This window comes from Gossypium hirsutum, chromosome A06 (assembly GCF_007990345.1).
Source record: "Gossypium hirsutum isolate 1008001.06 chromosome A06, Gossypium_hirsutum_v2.1, whole genome shotgun sequence".
In the NCBI taxonomy this organism is placed as follows: domain Eukaryota; kingdom Viridiplantae; phylum Streptophyta; class Magnoliopsida; order Malvales; family Malvaceae; genus Gossypium; species Gossypium hirsutum.
This window is the reverse complement of record NC_053429.1, coordinates 69,172,739-69,196,632: the sequence shown is the minus strand read 5'-3', so window position 1 is coordinate 69,196,632 and position 23,894 is coordinate 69,172,739. Positions and strand designations below refer to the sequence as shown.

At 34.0% G+C, this 23,894-nt stretch overlaps 1 long non-coding RNA gene and 1 pseudogene across 1 annotated transcript; one reads left to right on the top strand and one right to left on the bottom strand.

Annotated features, from left to right (window-relative positions):
* Positions 1-267: 267 nt before the first annotated feature.
* Positions 268-20,993, bottom strand: LOC107962953 (protein TSS-like; annotated as a pseudogene).
* A 27-nt stretch (positions 20,994-21,020) lies between these two features.
* LOC121230677 (uncharacterized) lies at positions 21,021-22,160 on the top strand. The gene is made up of 2 exons (XR_005928769.1): positions 21,021-21,157; positions 21,452-22,160. It is a non-coding gene; the product is annotated as an uncharacterized lncRNA (long non-coding RNA).
* Positions 22,161-23,894: the final 1,734 nt, after the last annotated feature.

Sequence of the window (23,894 nt, the reverse complement as noted above, 5' to 3'; positions counted from 1 at the left end):
GCTTTTTAACGCATTTTGAAAATTATTAGGTGTAAAAGAAAAAAACACAAAAGCTTAATCTTTTTTTTTTAAATTTAAGGGGTTTTTACATTTTTAATTCAAATCATAAATATGAAAATCATCAATTTCAAATAAAAAATTTTAAAATCTAAATATTAGCTACAACAGTTATGGGAACATATATATGTTGTAAATTTGTTCATTGTCGGACACAGTATTTCCATAAAACTACAAAAATCTCCAAAATGAAAAATTGAAGTATGAAAATTACGAATTGGCCTTTTTATTGATCAAACAAAATCTCTAAACAAGAGAACCAATTTGCAGAGATTATTAGCATAATACCAAGCTGTTCTCAAAATTAAGTAGGAACTAAAGAACCAGGCTTCACTCCAAATTGCTTTGTTAATATGGAAGCAAGGATATGATAATAAATAAAACTGGAAATGGAACATGATGACACTTACACTGTTATTTTCCTCAGGTTATTTCTTCACCTTGCAGAAGCACATATGGATTGCTGATTATATAGCCCAGTGACTCCATTAGTAAGCTGCTGCCTGTTTTTCCGCCGTTTCTTTACAACTGTAAAGCCTTCGCCATCTCCGGGTTTCTTTTTATTTTCATCCAACGCTTTTGGTTCTTCATTGCTACCGAATTGAGAATCCAAGTCCTTTCCTTCATTCCCATATAGAATTTTTATTATTGCAGTGTCTCTTGTAACTGCATCCGAAGAGTTTTGGGAATGGTTGAGCCTTTTGTCATTGATTAAAGCCTCACATGCACCATCCATGTTCTGCTTGGCGGACCGGACAATGAAGCTAAGCAAAATCTGCCTTGCGAGCTCAGATTTCTCCTCTGCGCTGCTCTTTTTTGGATTAGAACCGTTAACTTCCCTACTCGACTTCTTATCAACTTCCTTCACTTCTGTGTTCATAGCTTCTTCAGAGACACTCAAATCACTAGTTCCAGTCATTTGCCAAATTTTGCTTGGAACGAACGCAGGTGCATGAGGGTTCATAACTCTCGGAGATCCAAATCCATTTTGTTCCAAAAAAGGAGTTTGGTATCTAAGAAAGCTACCGTAAGAATTATTGTTTCTGTAAAACAATGTCGACCTTGGCCCGCAAGGAACTCGAGCAGCAACTGGAGGTACAACAGGCTCAGCAAGCATGCCTTGACTAGCTGTTACATCATAAACACATGTAACAGAAACTGAGTTTAACGGGTGATAGAGTGCTCCGGGATTGATTGGTTCAGCTGATGCCGATAGCTTACTCCCTTTTGCTTCTAAACCTTTTTCCTGACTACAAGAAGACACCTTATCAATTTCAGGAGCAGTTTCTTCCGACTGACTTTCAGTATCATGAGTTCCTTCAGTTTCATCATTGTCATCCACTACATCATCGACAACAGAGATGTTGTTCCCATCCTCTACATTTGCTGTCTCGGCGCACATTGACTGTTCCATTTTTCCCTCACTTGGTTCCAATAATGGCTTTAGAACTGTACCTGGAGGTGCCGCAGCTACTTCTTTGTAAGAAAGTGATTTTGAAGCAATGGCACTAAGATTTGCTGAAGGGGAGGAACCTCTGGAAACAGAAGCAAGTAAACCAATTGAAATCCCTCTAGGATTCAAGCTGGAAGACTTTGTTGAAGCCATGGTCAGCATGCAGCAACCAAGACTATCGAAGGCACTACATGCAGAAGCTACTGGTTCATCTAGTCAGTAAGCTGTTTATGTTTCATTTTGTAATTTTAAGTTAGAGTAATGTAACTTAGTTGCTTTATAACTATGTTAGGTTTATGTTTGATGTAATTTTGATGTTGATTGAGCTGATAAATCAGCTTTGTTTATTTGTTCAAACTAATTAGCACAAGTTACTATGTGTATTAGTGGTAGTAGGTGAAGTTTAGGTTAACCTACTGTTTTGTCAAGTTGTAAGCTTGTTTATGTATTGGCTTTGTGCCATATTCAGTTTTTTGAATGAATTCAACAAGTTTTCATCCATATGCTCTCCGTTTTTTAGTTTTGCTTCAAAATCTATTTGAGTTTTCTGCTTTGTTTCTCCTGCAAGTCACGAGACTTGTTCGACAAGCATTCTGTTGAAGCTTGCTGCTGTTGCACTTAGATCCAACAATTGGTATCTAGAGCCATATTCTTAGAGGACCTGTTGTAGTTCAGTATCAAAACGATGGCATCATCAGGTTTTTCGCCAGCTTCACCACTTGTCTTCAATGGAGAGGGCTTCAACATTTGGGCAGTTAAGATGAGGACTTACCTGCAGGCATTCGACCTATGGGAAGTTGTCAACACAGATGCTGAGCCAGCACCACTTCGAGCTAATCCAACAGTTGCTCAAATAAGGCAACACACTGATGAAAGAACAAAAGGCACAAGGCCATGTCATGCATACAGAATTGTGTGACAGATGTGATCTTTATGAGGATCATGGCCTGTGAAACACCAAAGGAGGCTTGGGACAAGCTGAAAGAAGAATTTCAGGGGACTAAGAAAATAAGGCAACAACAGCTGCTCAACTTGAGAAGAGATTTCGAAATCTCAAAATGAAAGAGGAAGAAACAGTTAAACAGTACTCAGATCGGATTATGGCTGTTGTAAACAGCATAAGGCTCATAGGAGAGCAATTCAGTGAAGCTAGAATGGTTGAGAAAGTCATGTCCACTCTACCAGAGAGGTATGAAGCTAAAATTTCATCCCTCGAAGACTCAAGGGACTTGACAACTATCTCCTTAACTGAGCTAATCAATGCCTTGTATGCACAAGAGCAAAGAAGAGCCAGCAGACAAGAGGAGCACCAGGAAGGGGCTTTTCAAGCCAAAGAAGCCTCGAGCATCAAAACTCACAAAGGCAAAAAGTTCTGGAAAAACAGGCCTAAGCCTGATGCTGCTAGGAGCAGTGACCAACTCTGCAGACATTGTAAAAGAGCTGGTCATCCAGAAGATAGATGCTGGTTTAGACCAGATGCAGTATGCCAACACTGCAAGAAGAAAGGCCATGTTGAAAGAGTTTGCAAAAATAGAAGCAAACCAAGACAGAATCAATTTCAGCAGCAAAAGGTAGAAGCTCGAGTAGCTGAAGAAAGCAGTGATCAAGAAGAACATGTTTTTGCTGTGTCATGTGCAGCAAATCAGAAGAAGGGTTCAAAGGGCTGGCTTCTAGACAGTGGGTGCACAAACCACATGTCACCAGATGCAACTATCTTCAAAACCCTGGACAGAACCTGCAAAACCAAAGTAAAAATTGGAAATGGTCAGTTAATTAATGCTGAAGGAAGAGGAGATGTGCTGATTCATACCTCTACAGGTGGCAAAATCATTTCAAATGTACTTTTGGTACCTGAAATCGATAGGAACCTTCTCAGTATAACTCAACTACTTGAGAAAGGTTACTCAGTTGTGTTCAAGGAGAAAGAATGTCAATTTTTTTATCCAAGTGGGTCAAACCTCATAACAGTCACCATGACTGATAAATGTTTTGAAGTAGACTGGCCAAATGACTTACATTCAGCCTGCATAGCCTCCACTGATGACTCTAGACTCTGGCATCAGAGGCTTGGACATACAAACTACAAATCCATAGCCCGCATGGTCAATGAAGGTCTGGCAGAAAATTTCATCGATTCAGTGAAGAATGATGAGCTTTGTGAGATATGTCAGCAAGGAAAATTGGCAAGATTGCCATTTCCAACAAGCACAACATGGAGAGCATCAGAGAAGCTCCAGCTTGTGCATACAGATGTGTGTGGACCAATGAAGACTGAGTCTCTCAAAGGAAGCAGGTACTTTATTCTATTTATTGATGACTTTACAAGATACTGCTGGATTTATTTTCTAAAACAGAAATCAGAAGTTCCATCTGTGTTCCTAAAGTATAAAGCTGCTGTTGAAACTGAGTCTGGTTGCAAACTTAGAGCAATGAGGTCAGATAATGGAACTGAGTACACCTCAGCTCAGTTCCAAGCCTACTGTGAAGAAGCAGGTATCAAACACCAGTTGACTAATGTGTATACACCCCAACAGAATGGGGTCAGTGAAAGGAAAAACAGAAGCTTGATGAACATGGCAAGATGTCTTCTGTTTGAGAAGAATTTGCCCAAAACTCTGTGGGCTGAAGCTGTTAACACAGCAGTTTATCTCCAAAACAGGCTCCCAACCAAGGCTCTGGCTGAGAAGACTCCATTTGAAGCCTGGTTTGGGTTTAAGCCATCACTGGCTCATCTCAGAACCTTTGGTTGTCTGTGCTACACTCAAGTTCCAGCTGAGAAGAGAAGCAAGCTAGATAAAAGAGCTCAAGCAGGGATCCTGATCGGCTATAGCTTGGTTAAAAAGGGCTACAGAATCCTAGAACCTGCTACAAACAAGATATTGGTTAGCAGGGATGTTGTTTTCAATGAAAAAGGACACTGGAATTGGGAGAAGGCTGAACCAGAGCCAGTGGCTGAAGATCTGGCAGTGGACCAAGTTGAAAATGATGAAAACACACCTGAAATGGATGTAGATGATGTTCCAATCAGAGGCATTCGATCACTGGCTGATGTTTATGAAAGAGCACAAGTGGCTACTGTTGAACCAAGTTGCTTTGAAGAAGCAGAAAGCCAGCAGGATTGGAAGCAAGCAATGATTGAAGAAATCAGGATGATTGAAAAGAATCAGACCTGGAGTCTGGTTGATAGACCAACAAACAGGAAGATTATTGGTGTTAAATGGGTTTATCGAGTCAAGAACAATGCTGATGGTAGCCTAAACAAGTTAAAGGCTAGATTGGTTGTGAAAGGCTTCAGTCAAAGGTATGGATCAGACTACCTGGAAACCTTTGCACCAGTGGCCAGGCTAGACACCATTAGACTGCTAGTTGCCTTAGCAGCACAAAAACAGTGGCTGATACAGCAACTTGATGTAAAATCAGCATTTCTGAATGGATTCCTTGAAGAGGAGATTTATGTGGAGCAACCTCAAGGTTTCAAGGTGTCTGGCAAGGAAGAAATGGTGTACAAACTCAACAAAGCCTTGTATGGCTTGAAACAGGCTCCAAGGGCCTGGTATAGCAGAATTGATGGATACCTGACCAGTTTGGGATTCAAGAGAAGTCTAAGTGAGCCAACTCTCTATGTTAAATTGACTAGTACTGAAATTCAGCTCATTGTGTCAATATATGTCGATGACTTACTGGTGACAGGAGGAGATCGAGAGATGCTAAGCAGCTTTAAAGCTAAAATGCAACAGCACTTTGAGATGTCTGACTTGGGATTGATGTCTTACTTCTTAGGCATGGAAGTAACTCAAGCTGAAAATGGAATTTGGCTTAGTCAAAAGACCTTTGCTATGAAGGTTCTCAACAAATTCTCAATGGAGAATTGCAAAGCAACCAGCACACCAATTGCTGTTGGAGAAAAACTCTCGAGCCAAGATAAGCATGAAAAGGTCTGTGAAACAACCTATCGAAGTCTAGTTGGATGTTTGTTGTATTTGACTGCTACCAGACCTGATATAATGTATGTTGTGAGTCTACTCTCAAGGTTCATGCATTGCTCAAATGAAAGTCACTTTAGAGCTGCAAAAAGAGTTCTAAGATACATCAAGGGAACTTTGTCCTATGGAATGCAATTTACCAAGGCTGAGAACTTAAAGTTAGTTGGCTATTGTGATAGTGATTGGGCAGGTTCTTTGGATGATATGAAGAGCACAACAGGTTATGCATTCAACCTAGGCTCTGGTATGATTTGCTGGAGTTCAAAGAAACAGGCAGTAGTAGCACAATCTACTGCAGAGGCTGAATATATAGCTGCTGCTGCAGCAGTTAATCAAGCCATATGGCTTAGAAAAATCTTAGTTGATCTTAACCATGAGCAGAATGAAGCAACAGAAATAATGTGTGACAACCTATCTGCTGTTGCAATTGCAAAGAACCCTGTCTTTCATGAAAGGACCAAGCATTTCAACATCAAACTTCATGCAGTTCGAGAAATGGAGCAAGCTCATGTTATCAAATTAGTTCATTGTAGTTTTGAAGAGCAAACTGCTGACATTTTGTCAAAGGCACTCAGTGTTTCCAAGTTTCAACACCTAAGAACTAAGATGGGAGTTTGCAACATGCTAACCAAGGAGGAGTGTTGAAGCCATGGTCAGCATGCAGCAACCAAGACTATCGAAGGCACTACATGCAGAAGCTAAGCTACTGGTTCATCTAGTCAGCAAGCTGTTTATGTTTCATTTTGTAATTTTAAGTTAGAGTAATGTAACTTAGTTGCTTTATAACTATGTTAGGTTTATGTTTGATGTAATTTTGATGTTGATTGAGCTGATAAATCAGCTTTGTTTATTTGTTCAAACTAATTAGCACAAGTTACTATGTGTATTAGTGGTAGTAGGTGAAGTTTAGGTTAACCTACTGTTTTGTCAAGTTGTAAGCTTGTTTATGTATTGGCTTTGTGCCATATTCAGTTTTTTGAATGAATTCAACAAGTTTTCATCCATATGCTCTCCGTTTTTTAGTTTTGCTTCAAAATCTATTTGAGTTTTCTGCTTTGTTTCTCCTGCAAGTCACGAGACTTGTTCGACAAGCATTCTGTTGAAGCTTGCTGCTGTTGCACTTAGATCCAACAGACTTAGATTGCTTTACTGTTTGCATTTCCTTTATAATGTTCTTCGGGACAGTTTTTCCTGCTGGTGAGATAATGTCTCGCCTACTCCCACTCTCTCTACCATTTGAATATTCACAACCATTCACCTTTAGCTCTGCAAAAACTGGTTTCTTCCTTCCATACTTCTTTCCAGTGGCATTTCCTGACCGACCTTTCGAATTGGCTTCTTGCCACCCTTCATCTGAAGTTGTATCTTCAACAACTTCAGTTGTAACAGTTGGCTCAATACTATAAATATTATCGGTTTCTTCTGGTTCTTCGGGATGAATAGAAGACAGGGTACCTATTTCATTAATATCCACAGTTGCCGTAGCTTTATCTGTTGCATCAACAAACACAGCACCATCTGTTTGTAAGTTGTTACGTGTATCATGGGTTTTATCACTAATCTGTAACACCTGCCAAGTTAGAAAAAAAAATGTCAATGTTATATGTCAAGCAGCATAAAGAACAATGAGATATTGGAAATCCGTATCTATAGTAATGACTGGATCTGCATGGAACATCAAGATAAGCAAGTGAGCCAATTTAGAAGGATATACTAATAAGAGAGATTAGAACAAGAAAGTTTTTGAAAACTTCAAAGGCAACCTCATCTTCAGTCAACAAAGTTCTGATGGCCATTAAAGAATGGTCAAGCTAATCAGAGTTTGTTGTTTGCTCTTGGAGATTTTTTAAAACAATGGTCTTATTGAATTTCTGACAAGGGAACATTTTTATGTTAGCACCTCAAAACTGTAGTATCTTATTTTGGAGTTAAAAATAGCTATGTTGATCCAACTCTTAATTTTTCTTTCAAATACTCATGTTCGACTTGGGTATGGGGGAAAAACTGAACATACTCGTGTCGAATATATACATGTATCTGACACTCACACCAAGTTCAAGTAACATAGAGAAACGGTGCTTTGTGCTGTTATAAGTGGAGGGTCACATTACATAAGCTGAAACAAAATCATAGATGATATCATGATTTTTTTTTAAGAGTTATGCGAAACATGGTCTGAAACTATCAAGTACCTTGGAACGCCGCTGCTTCCTCTGCACATCGCTTCCTTTAGAATCTTGATCGGGACTAATGTAATTGAGGAGATCTGATACACTGCAACAAACGGTCACAGGTTTTGGTGCTGCAAGAAATGATGATATAATTGAATAACTAGTAATTTGGATATACCATATTAATACCTAAGATGACCTTTGCTTGCAATTGATGCATCTGGCTTCGGAGTTCCAGTTCGTGCTGCTTCTTGCTGTTCTAGAGCTTTTGATTCAAAATATTCAAGCCAGGCAGCAGCATCCTGCAAAAGGAAAGCAGTTCATAAACAGTTTAATAATGTTAATCAGCCAACAAAAAGTGCTTCAATCTTTTCGATTTCTGATCTCAATAGAACCCTCATCTAACAGAATGCACAAAGAAGCATAAAATTGCCTAGCCAAGTGGTATAGACAGTCATGACCAGCGTATTTACCTGGGTACGAAGGTCATCTGGTCCGAGTTTTGCTTGAAGTATCTTGAGTGTAGTTTGCTCATGTTGCACACTTAATGAATAAGCTTCCATCAATGAAAGAGCAATGGCAATAGCATGGTAGCTTGCGGCAGTCTGTCATGGGAGGAAATCACAAAAAAAAAAAAAAAGATTCAACTATGGGAAAATTAGACACGTATGTACGATCTCATTGAACAAACAACAAAGATGAGACAGACCTGTATGTGATCAGCTCCTAGCAGTCTCTGGTTGCACTTAAGAGCTTCATGTAGATATCTAAGAGCAACATGAACATTTCCCATGCCTTCTTCCATCATAGCCACATTTATATATGTTGCGGCAGTGTTAGGGTGAGACAATCCACAAGTAAAATGAAGAAGGAATAAGGCACGGGTTACATATCTGCGAAAAATGTAATAAGTTTGTCAAGAGTGTAAAAATCGAAAGCAAAATAAACAACACATACTCCAAAAGAGTATATCATCATCAAGCAAGAAAAGGGCATCACTCTTAGCAGTGCGAGAGCTGTGAGCCTTTTAGCAAATTAAATGCAATCTAAACCACAAAAGATCCCGACTCACTTCAAAGCCATTTCCATGTGTTGGAGCCGATAATAGAATACAGAAAGATCCCCATAGCTTTTCATGGTATCTGGATGGTCAAGACCAAGCTCCCTCTCATTAATATCCAAAGCTTTCTGTTGATATACGGCTGCCTAAACAGCAAGAAACAATTTACATTAGATATATTTCCCATTATGTCCAGTTAAATTTGATAGAAAAATATTATTTTCAGATAACATGATAATATATTATCTGAATCCTTAGCTTGCTAAGTAAACAGTATCTCGGAGACTGAGAGGTGAATTCATTTTCATACATCTTAATCTGAAATATAGCAGAAGGTTTTGATACCTGATTGAAATCTCCAGTATGGTAGAGAACAACAGCAAGAAGACTGTAAGCACTTGCAGTAGTTCGATGATAAGGACCGCATACAGCTATCATCTTTGTCAATGCCTTGAAAAGCAAGTATCACATAACTTAAGACCAATTGAAGTTCTATTTAGTAACATTGCATCCCTTCACAATGTAGGATAAAGGAAGAGAAAATAAAGAGAGGAATGAGAAGGAAAAGGGCTACTTTGTTCTTTTTCATCATTTCTTCTGTTGCTTGATGTAATTAGTTAAAATGCATGCTAACATTTACATACTACAAATTTATCGCATTCGCTCTATCTGTGGTTAATTAACAGAAGGGAAAAAAAAGGTTAAACATTAACTGTAAGCTTAACTCATTAATATATAAAAAGCACGGAAAGGAGATAAGTCCTTTCAATAAAAATAAGAGAAAAATAGGAATAGTGAGGGGATCAGTTATTGATTAGATAGACACCAACTCAGTTAGAGAAAGTGATATAATTTTTACATATCCTTTCTGTTTCAATTGCTTTCCTCAAATTTTTAACCAAATGAGAAAATATAAAAGAAAAGAAGATAAAAATTATATCACTTTCTCTTACCCTTCACCAAACATAGGGCATAAATAAATGCAAAGTGTAACTGCATGGGAAAATACCTTTGTCCCATAGTTAACCGCATCCTCTAGTTTTCCTTTGTCAAGAGCAATCTTGGATGACTCCAACAATGTTCTGCCATCAGCAGAAGAGCATCCTACATGCTGTAAATCATTACAGGCAGAGTCTGGTTATGGTGAATCCATAACAAGCTGGTCCATTTAGATAATAACAATCTTGAAACAAAATATACATATATGGATATAGATATGAATATAGCTATAATGGGAAAGTAATGAAAAAGAGATCCACCTTACAAACAGGATACATGCTAATAATATCACAACTTCTGAACGGTTCTTGGCATTCCATATCATAATCTCTAGGAACCAACTCTAGACCAATCTGGGAAAAAAATATAAGTAAAACTCAGCATCTGTCATCTGATGAACTCAGCAGCTGAAAGATATCAACAAGAAATAGTACCTTATAGCAAAGTCCGCGAAGAACAGAAAGTTTCCTTAAATGTTGGAATTCATCTTTCAGTTTCCAACCGAATTTTGCTCCAAGGAACTTTCTTAACCACGTCAGTTTGATTAAATAGTCATCATTTGCACTTGAGGCATTAACATCCACTCCGCAACTTCCAAGTAAGAAATTCAGGGTTGAAGCTATAACCACAGGTAAATCCTCAATTTTCTCAACTGATGCCACAACTGCTTTCACTACATGCTTGAAAGCTCGAGTAATCATCTCATGGATGCAAAGTGATTGTATGTGAGGAAGCTTCTCAGAAAGTTCAACCTGACTTGTACAATGATAATAAGAGTCAACAAAAACAAGGAACCGTACTTCTAAGCATGTACTTTATGTAATTTTTCATGAATAAAACTACATTTATTAGGAAGTCAGAGAGTATTACTTGAAAACTATCCTAGTGCCAATAAGAAAGGATTTAAGATAACCAATAATCACTTTCGCAAAAGGATTCAAGAGGACTGATTTTTTTGAGAGTTTCCTCACCACACGACCCAAAGAGTGCATCTGTAATCCCCTTAAATGCATGAAGTCAGTTAGCGTACAACCATCAACGGGAGAAAGTTCAAGCGATCCAAAATCTGTTACCTAATGAAGTAAAAAGTTTGTCCATGAACTGTGCATTAAACCCAAAAAGTATGTCTTAAAAGATAATAGCTTGGGCTATTGAATAGTACCAGCTTTGGTAAAGCAATGTCATCATAATACTTGCATGCCATCTTAATAAGCTCCTCAGCTGACTGTTGCGAACAGCAAACTTAAAAGATTGAGTTCAAAATATAACAATAAAAAACTTACAACAAGAAAATTAGTAGTTATAAAGATAGATAGCTTGAAGCACAGTCAGGCACACGAATCTATAGCATAGAAAACCAATGCCAAACTTAAAGAGTGTAAAGAAAAAGGTAAATGTAGGTTAAAAAGGAAGAGTGAGAGAAGGAAACCTTTAAGTGAAGACCAGTTCCACTTTGTTCAAGACGTGAGAAGGCTTCTTTAGAAATCAGGTGCTTCAATTCCATCTCACTGCTCAACTCAACGTTGCTTTCCTGTCCTAGATTGGACTTCACATCCTCACTGCATAACTCAGAATCATTGTCTTCCTTCTCAACTGTGCTACTGATATTACTTGGTTTTTTGTCCCTTTTCTTTAAAAATTTAAACTGCTTTCCAAGACCCTTGACAGCAGCTTCAGCCTCCTGATCATTTGCAAGTCCTTTTGAAGTAGCATCTGTTGAAGTTTCCTGCTTTTGTAGATACTGCACCCAACAAGAACCAAGTTCCCATCTAATAGTCCTTTCAGGGGCAGCTGAGTTCTCCTCTAATTTTGTCAAGTTCTCTTTAATTACTCGCTGAACAAGACATCTAGAAGATTTGGAATCAATCAAGTTGGACTGATTTGACTGTCCTCCACCAGTTACTTCCGCAGGGCTGGATTTGTGAAGTAAAACCCTTAGACTGCAATAAATTCAATACTGTTTTCAGGTAAAACAAAGTAAAATCATTGAATATTATTAGTAAAATGCATGCAACAATTCTTATTCCTTGTAATTTATTAGGACAAGCTGTAAGTAGTAATTATTTGCATTGAGTCTAAAACCAAATGCCAGTTGCAGAAGAGACCTTCAAAATAAGACCACAACAAAACCTTCAACTGATGTGAAATTAACACTCTCCCTCACAGAAAAGCCCAATTCTAAGAAATGGAACACTTCTACAAAAGTGTAGGGAATAAAATAACACATGAAAAACGGGGAAGAAAAAACCCGTACTCATGACGTATTGTTTAAGCATCCACCTCAAAACCATTTGGCAATTGATGAAAAGCTCAAATTAGAAAGCCTCATTCATAACCTAATAGACGTATTATAATACCACTCAGCATACGAGAGATGTCTCTAGCTGACGGCCTGGCACTCAATTTCATATTTTCTTTGGTCCATTCATCAAACTCTCAATTTCTCATATAAGACTTCACTCACTTCAGAAGATCAATTCATATCCTATTTAATTATCTTCTCCCTTAGCTGATTGAGTAGTTCTAGGTTAAACAGAATGGATGGTAAAAATTATAATATGATTTGATATAATGCAGTTAACTACTTAACTTCGAGTTAAGCCCTACCGGAGGGCCCAAGGTGTGTGTTATCTGCATGATATAGAAATGAGAGCATCATCAAACAATTCAGACCTGTTAATATTAAGAGCATTCGCTCCTCCATCTGGTTGATCATCAATTTCAATATCCCGAGCACCAGATTTTTCCTTCTTCACATCACCAACAACACTTACAATTGCAGTGTACCCACAGTGTCTAACAATGACAGTGCCCAATGCAGAAGTATCCCGTGAGATGGTTACCATGTTGATTAGCCAAACAAACAATATGCTTTTGAAAAGGATTTTTTAGTGGAAAACTTCTAGCATTATGCATAATCAAGAAATTGACAAGGTTTGGTCATACGTGATAAAGACCACCAAACTACACAGAGAGACTTCAGACAAATGTGCATGGGTACAAAGGCTGGTATGCATAGATGAAAAAGAAAGTGACCCATGTGAGTCTCAGGTGACAAATCAGATACTCTTCGAAGTTTTAGAAGATACATAAGAAGTAAAAAAGGAAACAAAATACAATGATGACAAAGCAGCAGCCAATAAAGCACATGCTCCATGTATACAGAAAAAAAAAAAAGAGAGAGGACAGGAGGGACAGGGAAAGATGAAAAGCTATAGGGCACGCACATTCCTAGGAAGCAAATAAAATTCATTACAATAAAAGAAAAGAAAAAATTAGGATGATGTAAGATGCCTAAGAAGAGAAGAGAAGATTGTGGACTTACATGAACAACTACATTCTCATCTGCAGTTATCCCTTTAAGTAAATTCCTTCGAGCAATTTCACTGGTAGTCATGCCAGATGATTGATGGCCAGCAACCTTTACCCCACACTCAAGTTTCACATCTTCCGAGTCATGTTTTACTAAAATGGACAAGTCACCTGTGCGATGCTCATGAAGGACAGAGTCTGGATGGCCCTTGACATTTAATCTGGAATTCATGACATGTTATATTGCAGCAACAGCTTTAAAGATTGAGACATCAATAAACTGGCTATGGAGCAAAAAGGCCTTGCGATCTCGAATAATCCTCTCCTCTTCGGTTTTGCAAGGAAGGCTGGCTAAAATTGAAAAATCTGTAGCCCATGGCCGAAGATCATATTCACCATTTCTTCCCTGACCTCCACCATTACCACCCCATTCTTCATCTTCTGATGGGAAAGAGGGGAAGTTTGCTGGACACTCAGCAACAGGGGGAGGGACAAGCCATGTATTTGCCCGAAATCCATAGGGAAGATTACCAAACTGGAGGGAAAAAAAAGCATAAGAGCTTGCAGAATTGCTTTTCATGGTGTCATGGTTCGCAAGGTAAAAAAACCTATGAAGCAAATTAAGAAAATGTCACCTTATTGTGTCCTACAAATGCCTTCATAAGGGATTCATATGCCTGCATCAAGCACAAGCAAGAATAAGTTACAACATAAAAGACAAATAAATAAGCGAGAGATGATAGCTACAACAAAAGTCATGTCATGCCACAACAAACTTTTGACATGTCAGTCTTCAGATTTGTTACATTATTTGAACAAGGTTGATCCAAATTTTACAGAGCAAGAAAAGCTACACTCAACATGGTAAACACCAGTCTTTGTATTGACATGAATACTCAACAAAAACGCGGTTCAGCAGTGGAGAATTAAAGATGCCAATGGATCAGGTTGGATCAAATTTTGGTCCATTGGAAATCTATCTGAAACTTAATCACCTAAACAAAACCCAGCACAAATGGAGTTGTTAAATTCTAGCACCACCACAATCCTGCGTGCAAACTGATAAGCCTAAATCTCACTCAGAGCAATCCACAGTCAAAGGCAAGCTCTAACCATTCGAAGCCGCTGTTGGCTTAAGCTTTTCTAAGGGATAAGGCAAAGTCAAATACTGCAGAGCAGCACATTGGTGACATCGATCCCTGTGGCTAACTTGACAAAGAAGAAAATTGTTTTTCCTTCCTCGATGTCCTTTTGCATTTATAGTTCTAAAGTATACTCTTGAGATGTATCACAAACACAACCAACATTTTTTTGTTCCCTCTAGAAAGAAGGGTAGGTTGGGTAATAGACTTGCAGAACATCTTAGGTAAAAAGTTAAAAAGTAAAATGTTGCTTATCAATATTTATTAAAATTTTGCAATCAAGATAAAGCAAGGAGGTTTTTTGTGGCATATCCAATGCGGTAAAGGGTTCAAATCAACATAAGTGCAATGTTCATGGAAGCTAAGTAATTAAAGACAAACAATGCTTACATTGGCAAAGGCTTGACTGAGGTTTTGCAAAAGATCTAACAAAGAGTGGCTCTTGAAGAAGTGCTTTCCAACAGTGTAAAACCCTTTTATTGATGCAACCACTTGTATCAACTTCCCGTTGCAGATTTTTATCTAATGAAATTTTGAGATCAACCATACATGGAAATGGAAAGGTGGTTAAAAAAATACAAGAAGAGCAACAAAATTAAAGTATGATGATTCATTTTATCAATGGTTTAAGAGGTCAAAGTAACAACATTGGAGAAAACGAGCTCCAATTAGCAAAAGACAAACAAGAAATAGCATTTTCACAGTGATCACGGTGACATGAAGTAAGGCCTCAAACAATATATGGGATAAAATTGCATCAACAATTTTTGGTTCTTTAGGAAGCCACCATCAAGAAGATTTATTAAGATGGAGAGTGAGAACATACCTGCATTACAAAATAGTCACCGTCACGCCACCCTTCTACATCCTTGGGGTCACATTTCCTCAAATCTGCAAAATCTAAAATTAGTAAATAACAATCTAACCAAAGCAACTTGATTAAAAGTTTTTTTTTTTTTTTTTTGAGAAGGGGGGGGGGGGTTTACATCTTTCAATTGCTTAAAAAAATGCAAGCCATTTACCACTACACTAGTGGCAAGCAAATAACCATGCACAATGCACAGAATTTCTTTCTTGATTTAGAGAATTATATTTATTTTCTGTCTCCCAAATGAAATCTCTTATGTTTCATAAATTTATTTCTGAAACAGCATCCACAAATTCCAGTTTCTTTCCTTTTTACAAACTATGGGTATTGATCTTTTCATAAATAAATTTTGTTTCATTTTGCAAATGAAGTTGAGCATTATGGAACTAATACCTTTTCAGGTGCCAAGCATTGTAAATCATGAAATTTAGGTGAAATGAATACATACTGTTGATTTTATTCATCCCAAGCAGATGATTGGCACCTCTGCAAACATCTATAATAATTTGGCACGCCCGTGGCTGAGTTTTTAAATTTTTTTTCTTTTTAAGAAATAATAATGTATTAAAAGATATTGATATTTTGTAAGTAAAAAAAAATGAATAATTTTGTTTAAGCCAAAATATAGCTAGTTATATTTATTATTCCAAATAAAAGCTACTTCAGCATTATTCTTCAATCATGTCAACACCATTAATAGTCAAATAGGTGAATTAATCATTTCCGTTTCACTATTTTTTTTCCATCACCCAAATTAAATAAGGTGCATGTTTTTCTAAGGATTCAAATCTTAAATCTTAAAAAATTCTAAATTTTAAAAAGAATAAAAAGATAGAATGGCGAAGATTTGTTCGTGGTTTTACTTTGAAATCAAGTATTATCATCTTGTGGTATGTGTATGGTAATAACTTGCTCCTACTTAAAGTTGTAAAATATACATATATTCACTCAATTTTATATTTATTAAAATAATATCGCTTCAGTTTTAAAAACAATTTTATTTGAAATTTTATTAATTAATTTGGTGTTTTTTGTCTCGTAAGATGCTCTTACTGTCTTATTATAAATAAGAATTTTGTTTTGGTGAAATAATTTAATTTAAAAAAATTTCACCAAAACAAAAATAATAAATTAAAAATGTGACCGAGAACAAGAGCAAATACTAGAATTTCCAGATTATTATATTTAAAGATGAAGTTTTAACTTCTATTATTATCTTAATTTATATGAAGTTGTGATTAAATTTTAACAACCATTAAATATGAAAAACTTGTGCAGGGGTAATTTCACTTTCAAACTAGCCACCTCGTTGAAGTTAATTAATACCACATAAAGTTTTTTATTGGGTCAGAATACCGAATAAATTTGAATTGCATTAAATTTACGATTAAAAAAACTGTAAAAAATCCATTTTAAAATGTTTACCCTTACCGAAAACTAAAAAGCTCGATTGTCAGGCAAGAAAAAAAAAATAAAAGAGATATTTATTTTAAAAAGTTAATATATATTTTACTCTTAAATTTGTAATTTGATATTTAATTTTTTAATTTAATTAGTGTTTAAATTTAAAATCTATCAGATATTTTAGGACTCATGTTGTAAAATTGTTAGGATGTGATGATATAATAATAACAATTAATAATAGATAAAATGTGGCAACATGTGAAAAATATTAATATTTTTTATAATATATAAATTTATGTAAAATAGTTATTTTACGTTCAAAAAAAAGAATATTTCACATTCAGAAGAACTTGGACATTTTGTTGCTCAAATTCATTCTCGAGTAACTTTTTTAATAATTTTATATATTTTTTATTTTTTATAAAAAAATTATTATATGAATACCGAAATATATAAATAGTAAGAATTTAAAAAATTCAAATATTTTTTATAAAACTCTTGGTAATGTATTAAAATCAAGAATTTATTTCAACCAAAATTATTAAAAAGTCAAAAACAAATTATTAAAGTAACCTACCTTATTGAAACATAAACAAAGTAGAAAACATATAAAAAGAAAGTGAATCCTACTTACTTTGGTACATATATATATATAAAGAGTGAGAGATAAGAAGAAAATGTCCGAACAAAAATAAAGCAAAAGATGATAGCTTTATTGAAGATAAAAGAAACTTTTTTGAAGATGGAAAATTATTCAAAAAAATGAAAAAAAAATAAAAAATACTTGAAAGTTTCTAAGGTTATAAAAAATATCAAAAATTTAAGAAAACTAAAGAAAATTCTAAAAATTCCAAAAATTGATAGCTTTATTGAAGATAAAAGAAACTTTTTTGAAGATGGAAAATAATTCAAAAAAATGAAAAAAAAATAAAAAATTTAAGAAAACTAAAGAAAATTCTAAAAATTCCAAAAATACCTTGAGAATTTTCCTAAAAAATAATAAATATTCTAAAAGTTGAGATTTTCACATTATTATTATGAAATTAAAAATATATAAAATTATTAAAAAATAAGTTTAAAATGAATCTAAATAAAATGACATCTAGATTCTTTTAAGTTTAGAAATCTATTTATCTAGGTTGATTCTAAATATTTATAAATATTTAAAAAAATTTATTTTTCATTTATGCTTGCCATTTTAACATTGTTAGAATGTAATTAAGTAGCAAAGTATAGTTTAGGAAACGAATTAAATAACAGGTGGAATATTTTTGCGTTATTCAAAAGAAGAAATAGCACTTACTGAGAATCGGAGGAGAGAGGTAAGAGAATGAGAAGAAATCGTAAAATTCCGATAATTTCGGGGTGGGATGAATGGCAGCCATGTCCAAGTTCTCCGGAATCGGCGTCGTTCCGCCATCCGAGGGCGCAGGTGGAAGAGCGTAGTTGTTGGGCCTATTGACCTTTTCGGCTTTTGAATCTGACGGCGCTGATGAGGATTGTGATCGGGGACGTTTAGGCCTCGAGAACCTGGAGGTGCATGCTACAATATCTACCAGTCTCCGCACATGAGCCACCGCCTCAGCTTCCTCCGCATACTCCTCTGCATCAAAGTGGCATTATTGTAACTACAGAACAATTATTGGGCAATGTCATATTGTTAGAGTCGATTTCGTTTTCTCGTGTAAAACGTGTTGTTTAAAATCCAATTAAGCGGTATTAGAGTCAAAAGACAGGCATGCAGCAACTACAATAAAATAAAAGATATATCAACATTTATTTTTATACATATTTGTCGTTTTACTAATGTCAGTAAACCCTTGTGTACAGTTTCAAGTTTTACTACCTGCATCTAAGTCTTACACATACAAATTACTGGTAATTTTGGATTGTATTTTTATGTTGAAAAAATTATACATATTCAAAAAAAAATTTAGTTTTTAAAGAATTAATTATTCATTAAAAATATCTGCTTGTGTTAACTTCGCCTTTTTTTAATTGAAAATACATGTTTTTTGAGATTAATTTTTTTTATTATACTCCACAAGTTAGAGGGTGAGCAAAATGTAGTGAAAAATAAAGTTAAATTAAAAAAAAAGGATATAGTATTCGAATCTACTTGTAGAATTACAATTTTCTATTACCAATGTATCAAATGAGTAAATTGTTGGACCAAAAAAATATTAAATTTAAAATATAACGATATAATTTTTATATAAACAAAAAAGTAGAAAAACATTTTTATAAAAAAAAACAGAAAAACATCTCGAACTTTATTATAAATGAGAAAAAAAAAGGTAAATCGTTATTTAAAAATGAATGGATTTAAATAATATTTATTTTCAAATAAAATGAAATTTTAACAAATCAATATTATTTTATTTATTATATTTTGTTAATTTTTACTTTAATAAATGTTTTTATAGGAAATAACAAAATATCATTAAAACTAAGAAAAGAATCATAAAGCAACAAGAAGCAGGAATAAATGTCATTAAACATTGCAACTAGTACGTCAAGTCTAATTAAAAACTCTAATACTAGAAAAGTATTATTTTATTCTTCTAAAAAAAGTATCATTTCATTTTATTCTAGTAAATTTGGATTTAAGGCTTATTTTCTTTTCATTTTACACTCCAATTGAAGACATTTCGTTTTCTAAAACCAATTTAATTAAATTAAGCAATGAACAAATAATAAATAAACTTGTGAGTCGGGTTCATGATATTGTAAAACTATTTAAATTCAATTAAGAATAAGAATTCCATAAGATCCAAGAAAATAAAAATAAATGTCAAATGGTATGTACTTACAATTATTTTGGAAGTAAATTAATCCATTAAAATTGAAATATTTTATTTTTATTTATTTACTATTAAAGTGTTTTGTTCTGGAATTTAAAGAAAAACGAAATCATAAATTGTTTTGAAGAAGTTGAAGGAATCTCTTGGCTATAAGAAAAACGACAACTACTTCATTTCACTAGTTGATATTATCAATGGGTTTGGGAAGTTACATAATTATTTCATTATGATTCATAATTTGTCTTAATCTTTAATTTCCTTTTGATTAAAACCAAATTTTGGATTTTTTTTCAATTTTTAATAAATGTATTTTTTTAAAGAAAAAGTTACTATATATTATGTCAACCGGAATGCTCCATTCGAGATTATTATTTTTTTATTTCTTTGCTTTTTTCTTATGTAAATAATTTAACTACTAATACCCAACAATAACAACAACAAAAAATTTCTCTTTTCATTAATGCTTGATTATTAGAACTAAGAAGATAATAAAGAAGAAACCCAACCCTTCAAGTTTCTTTCAGTTAACGGGGCAATTTAATAATGAGCGACAAAATAAAAATTGAAAAAAAAAGTTGTTTAACTCCTCTAATTACAAATTTAACAGTTGGAAAGATTTATAAGTAATTTAGAATTTGTATGTTAATATATTATATGAGACAAGTAATAAAACAAAAGAAGGGGACTTTTCTACTAAAAAAATAAAATTAGAGATTTGGTTAAGGAGGCTTAACCTAAAAAACCTACCTTCAACCATTTTGAGCAAACATGGTTTCAAGGTAACCATTTCCACTTTGTCACTCAATCTCTTCCCTTTGACCTAGCCATTATTTTTCATAAACAAAATGAATTAAAAAATTAAAAAATTATAAGAAAAAAAAAATAAAAAATAAAAACTCGATTTCCCTCACCTCATGAGCAAAAGAATAGTTTGTAAGGTGACATGTCTCCACATGAGAAGCCAACAGCCTTCTTACATCAAGTATCTTGTCAGTGGAAATACCCTTCAAGAACCCCCCAAAAAAGAACAATTTCCAGTAATTTCAGCTAAATTAATCAATATTTTAGAATTGGAGACTCATGTAATCATTCTTAAAAAAAAATTTAAAGTTGGAATTTCAGAATTTGCTATGATTCTTTTGAAATAAAAAAAAATGCAGAAAAATGTAGAAACCAAATGACTACCTTGAGCACAACTTGAGTTTCATAAGGAGTAATGACAGTGATGTCAAGAACATAAGGAACAACTGGAAAAACAAAACAATAAACAAAATTAAAAAGGAAAAAAAGGGCATTTCAAAGTATCTGATTATTCTTTTTAAATGTACATAAGTGAGGGGAAAAAAAGTATACTTACTTTTCTCCTCTTTCTTCTTCTCAGCTTTTGCTTTACTTGACTTGCTTTTCCCTGACCTTGGGGCCATTTCTTATATCGAAAAAGAAAAGGCTACAGATATAATAAAAACCCAATTCAAAAACTTGAATGAATATGGAGCTGAAAAGCTTAGTTTGAAGTCCAAAATAATGTGGTTTACGTAAAGATGATAGGAGAGTAATGAGTGAAAATATGCAGAAGAAAGAAAAGGGCTGGTGTTTTTAGAGAGTGAAAAAGGGTATGGAGAGGAGATGATAAGATAAGGGAAGGGTATTTTTGAGTAATGTCATTGGATTTGAGAGCAATCCTAGCCTCTCCTTGTTTGCTAAAAAGCCTGATTTCTTAGCCCCTTTTCTGACCATTGATCTCTTGTTAGTTTTATTTATTTATTTAAAAATTTCATGTTCAGAGCCCCTAACACCCACAAATCCATCTTATGACAGAAACCCATTTGCATTGAGACAAAATCAAAGTTGGTGGGGACAAATGCCAAAGGGGAAGAGAAAGATGACCGTCGAAATAAATTTGGGTACGTGGACGGCTATTGCTGGTTTTTTCCAATTTTTGTTTTATTATTTGTTGGGGCCTTTTTGATTCGCTTTTGCTGCTCTTTCATATTTGGTTAATACCGTGGGGGTGTATTTGTATTTTTCCTTTTTCGTTGCATATTATTTTTACACGATATAAATATTTGTCTAAATTATCATTTTTTTTATTAAGATTCTGACATGTTTGTGCTATACCCATGCCTTTCATATTAATATTTTTTGTTATTTTTTTTTTTCATGCCGTCTAATCATGTTGATTTATTTACCCAAACCAGAGACACCTGCCAAGCAAAGGAGAAGTCGGAACCAAAACAGAGAAGCCAAGAAGAAAAAAAGGTGAAAAGGGATGGCTTTTAAAACCGACAGCACCAGCGGCAGGGATAGCGCCTGAACGGACGGCGGATGCGGAGTTGTAAAGCGGCTAAGCCACTGACGGCGGTGCCTCAACTCGACGTCGGAGAGCAGCGGCAGTGAAGCTGCGGCCAGGGGTTTTGAAAACAAAAAAATAAAGTAGAAGAGAAGAGGAAAACGGCGGTGAACGCGGTTGGAGAAGACACCGGAAGGTCGAACGGCTGTTCGAGAACTTAGGAGACGGAGCCGTCGACGGCACAAAGGAGAGGCTAGGGTTTTCCGTTGAGAGGAGGAGGAGGAGGAGGAGGAGAAAGGAAATAAAAAGAACAAAAAATAACAGAAAAGGTAGAAAGAAAGAAAAAAGAATAAAAGCAATATAGTGGTGGGCCCACGCTATATGAAAAACTCTGCTACCTCTCGTGAATTTGAGCCAAATATTGGCTTGCGGGAATATTCAAGTTTTAAGTCCCTAAATATTTTGAAGTAGTGCTATTTAGTCCCTGTAAAAAGGAGGCCCAATAACCTTTCGGCCTATCTTTGGAGAACGGCCCAATTCTTGGCGCGGCCCATTAAGCAGACCAATATTTTTGGCCTTTGGTTACTTTCTTTTCTTTTAAATTGCCCATTTATATATTAAGTCAATTTATTTTATCATTATAAATACTAGAAATTCTATCAAGGGTGTATATAGGTGGAAACCACTGTGCATGAGTGCATTTACAAATAACATACAAATAAATAATGAAAAGTAATAAATAATGAAAAGTAAGATTTGAAATTGAAAATAATAACACATGCAATATGTATGAGATTAAAATAAAAAAAAATAGTTTAAATTGTGAGTAAAAGGAAATTGAAATAGGTAAATACATTATATTAGGAATATTAAATATACTCCAATTGTTTATCATAGCATTGCTGGATTTTTTTTCAGTTAGTTTTGAGTTGACTTGTGATACTAACTCAATCGACAACATTATCAATAAGATTATTGCATACGCATGATGTGGGTTAAAGTAATTATATAGTACTAAAAAACTTATCGCACGCATGTGCATGTGGAAACCATGTATTTAAAATGGATAGGTATGTTTATAAATAATATACAATGAATAATGAAATGTAAGATTTGGAACAAAAAAATAATAACACCTATGCAATATATAATTTCCTTAACTGAATTGGTGTCCATTATGACTAGTAACACCAATGTAGTTAATGATTTTATTAATAGTATAAATATACAATTGAATGAGGTAATAAAGTGTAAATAATAAAATTAAAGTATATAAAAATGTTAAAATAAATTTTTGATTGAGTGATAAATTTAAAATTTTGCTAATTTATTTGGCATGGGTTCAAATCTCATAATACACATATTTTTATTGATTTTTTAATAAAAATATTAAAATACCCTAAAAAAATATAATTTATTTTAAATGCGAAAGGATATTAAAATAACTTCTCTAACTTAGTTGGAACTGAATTGAAATCCGATTAATAAGTAACACCAACTCAATATTCTTTTATAAACAGTACAGATTATATTGTTATGTGAAATTATATGAGATTAAATGCTGCATGTTAAAACGTTTATCCGACTTTGTTTCATGCTTATTGTACGTACAGACATACATACATATATATTTATTTTATTTATTAATGTAGGTATAATATTATATTAATATTAATATAATGTGTAATATTATATGATTAAATTATTTTTATCAAATTTTAATATATATATATGTTTTTAATTTTCCTTTGTGTGTCATTTTGACTTCTTTAGCATTGTTATTTGACGTTTGATTTCATATATGATTAGATTTGACGTTAAATAACGCATAAACACTAGAGAATGCCCTCACTATGTTTCGAGAAATTATAGTGAAGTTTAAAACATTATATTTTGTATTAATGTATAATGTCCAATATGATTTAATTTCAAATGAATAAATTTAAAGTTAAAAATGATTAGTTATGATGAATTGTATAAGTTTTTGAAATTAAGATATCATATAAAAAATCATATGAAAAATAATTAAAACAAGAATAACAATAAGACAACACAATTGTACAAATGTAAACTTGTTTATAATTTTTTTAAAAAAATTTAAAAATTTATCGATTGAATCTTAATTTGATTGGAATAGACATCTTTACCAATATAGGAGAATGTAAGTTCGAGTGTGCTAAAGCGTATTATCCTCTTATTCATGAGTTGGAGAGGGACTATACATAATTTTAAGAACACATGAAAATAATACTAATACGATATGATACTAAAAACAACATGAATGCAACACGAATATACAAATAAAACAAAATTTGAATAAAAATTTATTAAAATGTATTAATAAAATATAA